The sequence below is a fragment of the Gymnodraco acuticeps genome, unplaced genomic scaffold (genome assembly GCF_902827175.1).
Source record: "Gymnodraco acuticeps unplaced genomic scaffold, fGymAcu1.1, whole genome shotgun sequence".
Taxonomy (NCBI): Eukaryota; Metazoa; Chordata; class Actinopteri; order Perciformes; family Bathydraconidae; genus Gymnodraco; species Gymnodraco acuticeps.
In genome coordinates this window covers 4,095,027-4,104,114 of record NW_022990047.1, presented here as the reverse complement: position 1 = coordinate 4,104,114, position 9,088 = coordinate 4,095,027, and the positions used below count along the sequence as shown (strand labels likewise).

At 36.3% G+C, this 9,088-nt stretch overlaps 1 protein-coding gene across 3 annotated transcripts in view; it reads left to right on the top strand.

The window, feature by feature from the left end:
* The first annotated feature begins 7,907 nt into the window (after nucleotides 1-7,907).
* Nucleotides 7,908-9,088, top strand: part of lrrc4ca (leucine rich repeat containing 4C, genome duplicate a) — a 133,597-nt gene continuing 132,416 nt past the window's right edge. The window contains exon 1 of one of the 3 annotated variants that reach the window (XM_034215772.1): nucleotides 7,908-7,982. The gene's annotated coding sequence lies outside the window, so the exon portion shown is untranslated. The remainder of the gene's footprint in view (nucleotides 7,983-9,088) is intronic. The other 2 variants (XM_034215773.1, XM_034215770.1) reach the window with 2 other exon arrangements.

The window sequence follows — 9,088 nt, the reverse complement described above, 5'->3', positions numbered from 1 at the left end:
ACCACAATAAAATGGTCCTTAGAGGGCTCTGGCTGGCAATAAGATAAGTGAAAACATGCAAAGGAAACACAGGATGACGTAAAACATAAAATCTAAAGCATCTAAACTACATTAAGACTCTACTTAGAGCAAACCCTGCATGAAAGCACAAGGTCAAAAATGTAATAAAGACATCTCCCTCTGTGTTATTCTGCATACAAAACAAATTAGACACATTTTGGAAACATGTGAGAAACCCATTTAGTGACATTCCTTCACCTTGACCTAAGATCTTCTCCTTTCATTGCGTAGGTGCAATTTCATGAAAAATGTTCAGACTTCATATTTTGCGGTAATGTGAGTGGGCACACTCAGAAAAATGTAATCAAAATGACAGAATGTTTCAATTTGGAGGAAATAAATAGACAAAAGGACACACATTTTGAATTGGTTCAAATGTCTTCGTAATGTTCAATGTTACCTATTTTTATTAAAACAGAGCAGGAGCAAACTTTTAAGTTGTTGCTTCTCTCCATGCAATAGATGAGTTTTCTGTATTTATGTTGATCTCCTCCCTTTTATGTTTCAGTAATATTTTCTTGCAACTGGCAATTTTATTTTGTTATACAGAATGATGCTTAACTGCGAGAGGTTACTTGTCAGAGGTGAACATATGTTATTTTGTGCATTCAAACCACCAGTGCTGCTGTTATTCAGATGAGAACAGTCTTGTTTAAAATGAAACATTTAAAGGTACTCCTTAACATTGACAGCGTGTGTTGAAAGCAACAAGACAAGGTGTCAGAGTAAAAGTAAAATGCGGTCTTACTTATGTCTGAGCTACAGTAAGTGATGTGCAACTTTCCTCTGTGTGTGTGTGGCTGTCATCCCCTTGTCCAAAGATGCATAGATCAGTAGATTTGAAACTCTTAGGTAGCTCTGAATACCTTGAATGCCCTAACGGTTCACCACTGGTGTTTACAGCCCTTCAATAGACAGCCTATTGGTTTATAATTTGTCCCTGTCTTTCACCCAGTTCATGCTTGTGTTAGCAGCCAAAGCCTTCCACAGCCCTGATTAAGAGATATGGTACACTGATAATCAAAGGACATATGGATTACCAGATAGATGGGTATGTATTCTGTTGTTGACACAATATAAACTGCTATTGCCATTCTTTCCTGGTTCCTACTTGTTACTTTCAGTTATAACTCCGTGTTAAAACCTTTATTGTTTTCTACTGCTAACAAATCAATGAGCTCCTGCTTTTAATTACTTGGAAGTCTATAAACAAATCCCTTACAGTTGATTGCAGCAATGGAATATTGGCATTTGCCTTTGTTTCATAATTGATAGGTTTACACAATTTTGCGAAAGCTTCAATAAACATAACCAAAAAACATAACTTAAATGGGAGAGATAAATGAATGAATTTGTGAGTGAAAAGGTCTTGAATGCAACAAAAATGTATTTTTAATTTCAAAGAACAAAAATCCCTCTTAACAGAGTAGGTAACAGAGTAGGTACTAGAATAACAAAAAGCGCTCACAAGGAGGAAAAAATAAAGGGTAACAAAAAAGGAACTTAAGATTAACTTAAGTCTACAAAAATAGCAAAATAACACAACCTCACTTGACAAGACTCAATCCTCTATTTGCTGAGGCCTGGCATGACCATTCGTGGCAAACAAACAAGACGAACTGACACAGGACAGGGAAAGACAGGACTATTTAAACATGAGGTGAGTGGGAACAGGTGGAAACAATCAGGGGCAGGGCAGACGCTGACGATGGCGGGAAAACACACAAATGGAGGAAGTAACAGGGCCTGGAATGAGAGACAAGAGGTATGTACAAAATGAAACAGGATATGGAAAACGAGACGTGACATAAATAGACAGACATTACATGACGTGAAATAACATGAAGACTTGACTAGACTTGGAATGACAGACAAAATACATAAACATAACTAACAAATGTGACGAGACACAACATTTGGTGATGAAAATACCTATTACATCACCGTGTTGCCTACCTACATAATCATTTTCAGTTGATCTCCATCATGAGGGTTATTTATCTGTGTCATTAAAACCATGGTATTCCTGTAATGAAGGTTCTTCATTTTTAAAAACTTGTCATAGCAGTGTAACATCATTTATTCATGAATTTGTGTGAGGTTGCAACATGGGGCAGCACATTATGACCATCTGAGGAATGTTTTACTGTATCTCCTTAACCTACACTGGAGATTGTTACACTTGAACCTGCCACAGGTGCACAGAGGTGACTGTGACAGAGATATCTCAGAGGTTGGGAAGGAATTGAGGCTGAAGATAATGAGATGCCAGCTGCAGATTTACACACCTCCACTGGCTCACTGCACATCATTAAAGCCAGAGGCTGCTTGCAGTGGCTTCATCTCTGTCCCAGCCCACACAGCCTACGTCGGGCCCCACACACTGATTTATCTCAGCTGTCTTTCTGAACGGCTTTTCCCGCCAAGAGAGAGATGGGGGATGACGAGATGTACGCATGTACTGTATATGAGATGAATTTCATTTTGGGAAGAACATGCCTTCTCTGACAGAAAATAACCCCTTTTGCTCCCGATTCCATTCTCTCCACCACTATGTCTCCAAGAGTGAGAATCAGTGATTGATGTTCATTTTCACAATGTCTCACCAGCATTCACTCCACTCCCTCTGTTGTCAATTTTTCTAAGATTTCTCTAATTGTTCTAAGCTGAACATACATAATAATTTATGCTTTCCTTTGTCATGGTCATGGCAAATCAGTTAGTATGTCACTTTCATGTTCTAGTGCCAGTGTGACAGGAAATGGAATTGAAACAAAGGTTGCACAATCTACATACACTTACCGGTTCTACAAGAGCAGCCCACTGAAATAAAAATAAATGCAATTATAAATATGTACATTACAGTATAGGCCACCAGTCTCAGCCTACACCTTATCTTGGGTACCAGCTAATCAGGAGCCAAGTCAGTGCAAGCTGTTTGAGAAAAGCAGAGCTAACATCCTGTGGGACCTGCTGATCCAGACAGATGAACAAGTACAATTCCTATTTTCAAATCCAGACTAAAAACGCATCTATTTGCCACTGCTTTTAATTGAGCTGCTCATACTCACACGACAGTATGCCTTTTAGTAATGTATTATGACCTGCTGTGTTTATTTATTTATTTAATTTCATTATCTTTGCTTTTTATGCCTGTTTTTAAATGCCATTTAATAATGTATTTATGCTGTATTTGTTCTTAAATGTCTTTAGTTTTTATTTTGTAAAGCACTTTGAATCGCCACGTGCTGAAAAGTGCTATATAAATCAAATTGCCTTGCCTTGCCTTACTGGTATACCGTGCAGCATTGTGGTAATAGAGAAGGAACAGAAGACAGTGATGATGGAAGTGGCAATCCCATGTGACACTGCCACATCCACAAGATGGAAAATGGATACATTTCAGGACATTAAAGAGGAAACGGTGGAAAAGCCCTCAGAGCTGGAAATGAATTCATCACGTCCTTACCCTTCTTTAGATGATCATACATGTTTTAATCAGAAGTACAATATTTATTTTGTTATTTTATTCTTGCAAACAATCTCAACAATGGTAATTAATTTCCTTGCCTGTGAGGGATATGAATCTATCGACACATTGTTGTGGCAGTTTGTCGTTGACACTCCAAGGCTTTTTATTCAGATTTTTTACAAGGTTTTGTTGAATACTCGATTCTCACTCTACCTTTGGATAAGACCTTTAAAAAAACATGTCCAATAAAAAAATAAACTAAACTGACAATTTAACCCAAATCCTAACTTTGTTTATTTAGCACCATGCAAGATGCAGCCCAAAGTGCTTTACAGAGCAAGATAACAATGAGTCAAAATAAACAGTTATAAGCATCATTAGAACAAGTTATAAAAAAAAGAAACAGAAAGAGTTAGTCCACAAAACTATAAAACAATAAAACATGAACATGGAAACAACTAAAATTACCCCAAATTAATGGTCAGATTATAATTATCTTTAATTTGCTTCAAACAATTCCAAGGGGGTTTGGCTAAAATCCAAAGGCAGATTTCTTGAGAAAATACAAATAACTTTCCTCTAAAGAAAGAGGTCCTTATTTCAAAATAGACAATGATTCCATTCAATTTGAAGGGATAATGCTTTAACTGCATACACCCTAAAGCACTGCAAGTCATGTGCCATACTCCAATTACGTAGATGATTTATCTCCTCTATAATTGAGGGCCAACAAACTTAATAATGGGGTGGTTGAAAAAAAGTTTTATTGGAAAGTTTTATTCTAATATTAAGTTCAAACCGTAAATCATTTTGCTAATCAATTACCTTTACTCAGTACAAACTTCCGTTAAGTCATGTGAGATGATTTGGAGATCTATTGCAACGCAACACAACTGGAGTATATGGAAACAATAAGCACCTTTCTTTAATACTTGCATTTGGAAAGTAACATTCAGTATCCTCTTCAGCCTTCTATTGCTATTTTTTTTCTCCACAATACATCTCTGTTCAACAAAATGAAATGACTGGAAAATTATCCCCACCCATATTACCATTTAGGCAAATAACAACATTCTCACACGTAACTGAGGATGGAATTATTTTTGAATACCAACCATAGGGAACAGGCTTTTTTTAAGTACATTTCAAACATATAACCAGTTTGCCTTAATTGTGAATTAAAATGTAATTCCCACAAGGTGACTATGAAAGCACAAATCCATCATAGACTTATTTATCAATCAATGTTTTGTGTCACGCAGTCCAGCCTACTGAGTGTTCCTTTTTTTTTTTAATAGAGCCCGCACCGCGTACATTTGAATACATACCTTGATGACTAATAACAAACATCATCCTCTAATCGCTTTGTTTCAAGTATAAGGATGAGAGCTCTTAAATCAACCCATACCTTCTAACCATCTAGAACATTGATTCAAGTTCATCTTTGTTTTCTGCTGTCTGTCGAGCATAATCCTGCAATTGCGCTTTACTGCAAAGTTCTTCATCCTCTAATTGTACTAATTATTCCTCAGTAATTGATGTTACTTAAATGTATCTCATTGTGCTCATTTAGTGTCTGGGATACATGTCAGTGAAGTGAGCAGCCAGGGAGCAGGCAGTGGCCAGCTGGTACTGCTTTTGTGGCAAGGCATGAAAGACAGTGAAATGAGTCAAACGCAAGCACTAATACTTTTGACCTTTTCTTAACCCGCTGATGAATGGGACTTTTTATGTAAATGAACACGAACAAAAGTATATTCCCTTGTTACACAGTTATGGGAAGCTTTATGTTGAACCTAACCTACCTACCATAAACCTCTCTGGATGAGTGCTTCTTAACTTGATTTTTCATCTGTCAAATTGATTTTGAAGTCAGTTCTATTAGGGCGAAAAGTGCACATCTACATTAAGATTCTAGTTTCTTCCTTAGTCCTCTAAAAAATAAAAATGCTGATTGTTACTCTTGCTGACATAAACAAGAAACACTTTTGAAGCAATTTAAGTGAACATCATGTATCCCAGAGTTTTTTTTTGCCTTCTAGGAAATTATAGACATGGCTTACTATCTCACCCAGGTATTTTTAGCAGTCCTTTATCTTGTTGGCTTTATTTGGTGATCCATCTACACACACAGTTATAATTATTGTGATACAAAACAACAGATAAACCGAAACTTGCTTTCACAGATTCATACATTCACATGTTTACAGATATTGATGAATACATAATGAACCAAAGCTATCATTAAGATTGCATAGTGAGTAGGAATTGTGAAAAGGCAAATTTGATAATTTATGACTTGCCAAACAGATTATCATTGTTGGCCAAAAACATGGACATCACCCACACTGGCCAATTGCATTTTAGTAACCTGTCAACCTTGGCCAGGTTACTAAGGTTACTTTTTTTGTGTATTTTACTCTCAATGGTATCATAATTAACAAAATGGACATAATGGTGCAGTGAAGCTAGTGATTGAGAAAATAAACATATTAGGACAAGGTTTACTGAGGTAATAAATCGAATGAGAAAATGTTCTCATAGTCTTCTCTACAATCTGTATTCATTTTGCAAGTGGAGTCGCCCCTGGCTTGTCCATATAATATTTTGCAGGTTTATGTAACTCCACTCTGGCTCACTTTTCAGAGCCAAAGTTCGTGGCTTATGCAGTATAATGATTATACTTGCGCAAATATAGCTCAACTCGGTCTATATCTTTATAAACTAAATGTCAAATGTGCTCAGTGTAATCGTGGTTACTTGTGGAACTTGGTCCGATAAAATATTTACATTGTGCAATGTTTTGCTCAACATGTACTTATGTCTTTAGTTAACTGAAGTCAAATAATGCGGTTAAAATGCTGTGGTTAAGAGTGTGATTTAGATTTTGTCGTACTGAACTTCAATATGATTGACTATTTGATTCAGCACTATCATATGCATTTTTTGTTTCCTGAACATCTTTGGATGTTGAAGGTTTAGTCACCACATACTTGGACACTTCCTATCTTGCACTTGTTCGGCAAGGCTAATCACAATACTGCTGTTTCTACATGAATTACTGTCAAAGTCTTGATACAACTGACAAATTGCCAATGACATTCTGCATTCATGGTTGGATAGTACTACTCTCAGCAAAGTGTCCCATGCAGTCTCTTCTCCCCACCAGTTTCTTCTCATCCCTCAATTTCACTTTATCATCTGAAAGTACAAATTGGGGCTTAATGTTCAATTGAAATTCATTGAAGCATTTACATGACATTTAGCAATGGTTGCATAATGTAGGAATTATAAAATATATCAAACTGAACAGATTCACTCTCTGCCCTGTGCTATCTCATCATTAAGCCAACACATGCATTAGCAGGAAGATATATTTACACACTCAATGTGTGGGTATGCGTTTTCCTTTTGCTCTCGGCCTTAAAAACAGTATTTGGTATTCGACTCTGGAAATGTTTGTGTGTCACTGCATGCTCATACATGATAACTTTAATGCATAGATGGTTGACATTTGAGAAAGTCCAAGTTACCCTGACCATCCTCGAACAGAGCTGGTTGCCACATGATGACAATCACTGCAGTTCATTTGTATTCTACTATCCCTTTAAAGACTAGACAGCAGTATTAATTATGGGGGATGGAAACCTGAGCCGGGGAATCGAGTGGGGAAAAAAATAAATCTATTTGCTTGTCTCAAAAGCCTGGAACATCAATAGTCTCCACTTCATATCTTCAAACATCCTTATTACGACCCATTTCCTGTGAGACCGACAACAAAACTATCACTGCCTTGATTGCATCTAGGCTTAATGTGGCCACAGTATGCCTAATGTCCATCTGATTTTGATTGGACAAAACCAATTGGTTTGTAAGATGTTTGTGTTTTGACATACCAGCTCTTTAAAGGAGGTAGATCATGCATAATAAAGCTTTTCTTCACACAGTATGTTTAGATTTAAACCTAACACAGTCACACAGGGAATAACTTACATGTAATTACTGCATAGCTTACAGCTACCAAACACGTCTTATGTGAAGACGATTTATTCACATATCTATAATATGTCTACATATCTATAATGCGTATCTCATATAGCTGTAATATGATTATTGAATCAATTGTTGGCATGTTATTTACATTTTGAAGTATAACCCTTCTATAGTTTTACATTTAATATATTTTATTCATATTAATATATTTTTAAATAACGTTTTTCTACATTTTTTATCTCATATATGCCGGGGCCTACTGTAACCAGGGAATATTGGATATAACTAAACGGTTTTTTACAAACGACTTATCAATGTGTGTTTATTGATTTTCTTTTTGCATTTACAGTTATATGAGCCTTTTATTTTTCTGTTTTTGTAGGTCCATGAAAGGGATGGATCCACTGAAAATTGGTCGGGACTATGAATGAAAACCTCAACATTTGAAATTCAAACAGTGAGTTGATCAATCCCGATTTTTCTCTTTAGCGGCAATCACTCTGCATCACTCTTTACTGTTCTAGAAAGCCGGTGGATTTCTTACAGAACAGTTTAAGAAGAGATAACCAACACAAAGACCAAGGCTATCGATAATTGTGCTTTAAGATCCCTTTCTCAGTCAGTGGAGTCAACTTAAATTCACTGCAGTGTTTAGGAGTGAAATGAACAATTGTTTTTTTTTTGCTTCAACCTAATTTCCCATATACTTTAGAAAACAGCAGCAGCAGGAGTGATATGGGATTGTATTTTGTATATATATTTTTTCCTCTTCTGCTTTAGTTTGGTATTTTGGTGACTGGTTGAAGGTATAAACGTCTCAATTACTCCACACTCTTCAGAGGGATGCATTGATGTGTTTTGCCGTTACCAATTGTAACCAACCCTAACCAACCCAGAGAAAATGCTGATACATTTCTCGGCACCCATGTTGTTTCCAAATGCACCCCTTGTGTACCTGCAGCTACACAACTATAAAGCCTTTGCATGGCTGTATTTCATGCTGTTTTTGACTTATTCCCAAGTGTTTCATTATTAAAATGTAGGGAAACGCTTCCTTTGATCAATCCCTAATCTCATACTGCAATTTATTTTCTCATTTGTGTGCCAGAATGTGCCAATATCTTCAGTCCTTATTTAAAGGGTTTGTAAAATCACAAAATACTGTAAAAGCTTTTGTGACACACTCCATCAATTCAACAGACGTGTAGAGCATTGATTAACATTTTATTTTAGGAACAGTTTTGTATTCATCATTCATGAATCATTTGACATCCTCTTCAAATGGCCTTCAGAGAATACTCAGAATTGAGTATTTTCATCTCATGAATTGTGAATTGCTCTGTTGTGGTGGTTAACCTACAGAGGATAATAGACTGAAGTGATAGCAGTTTCTACAACTTCTAAAGTGAACAATGTACAAACACGCGCACACACAAACATCTATTAAAAACTATAAAACAGATACATAAGAAATACAAAAATGAAAGGACACCCAAAATACTTAAAGTCAATGCAATTTTCACAAAGTGTTTGCGAGTATTCTGATTGTCCTTTGTGCTACAA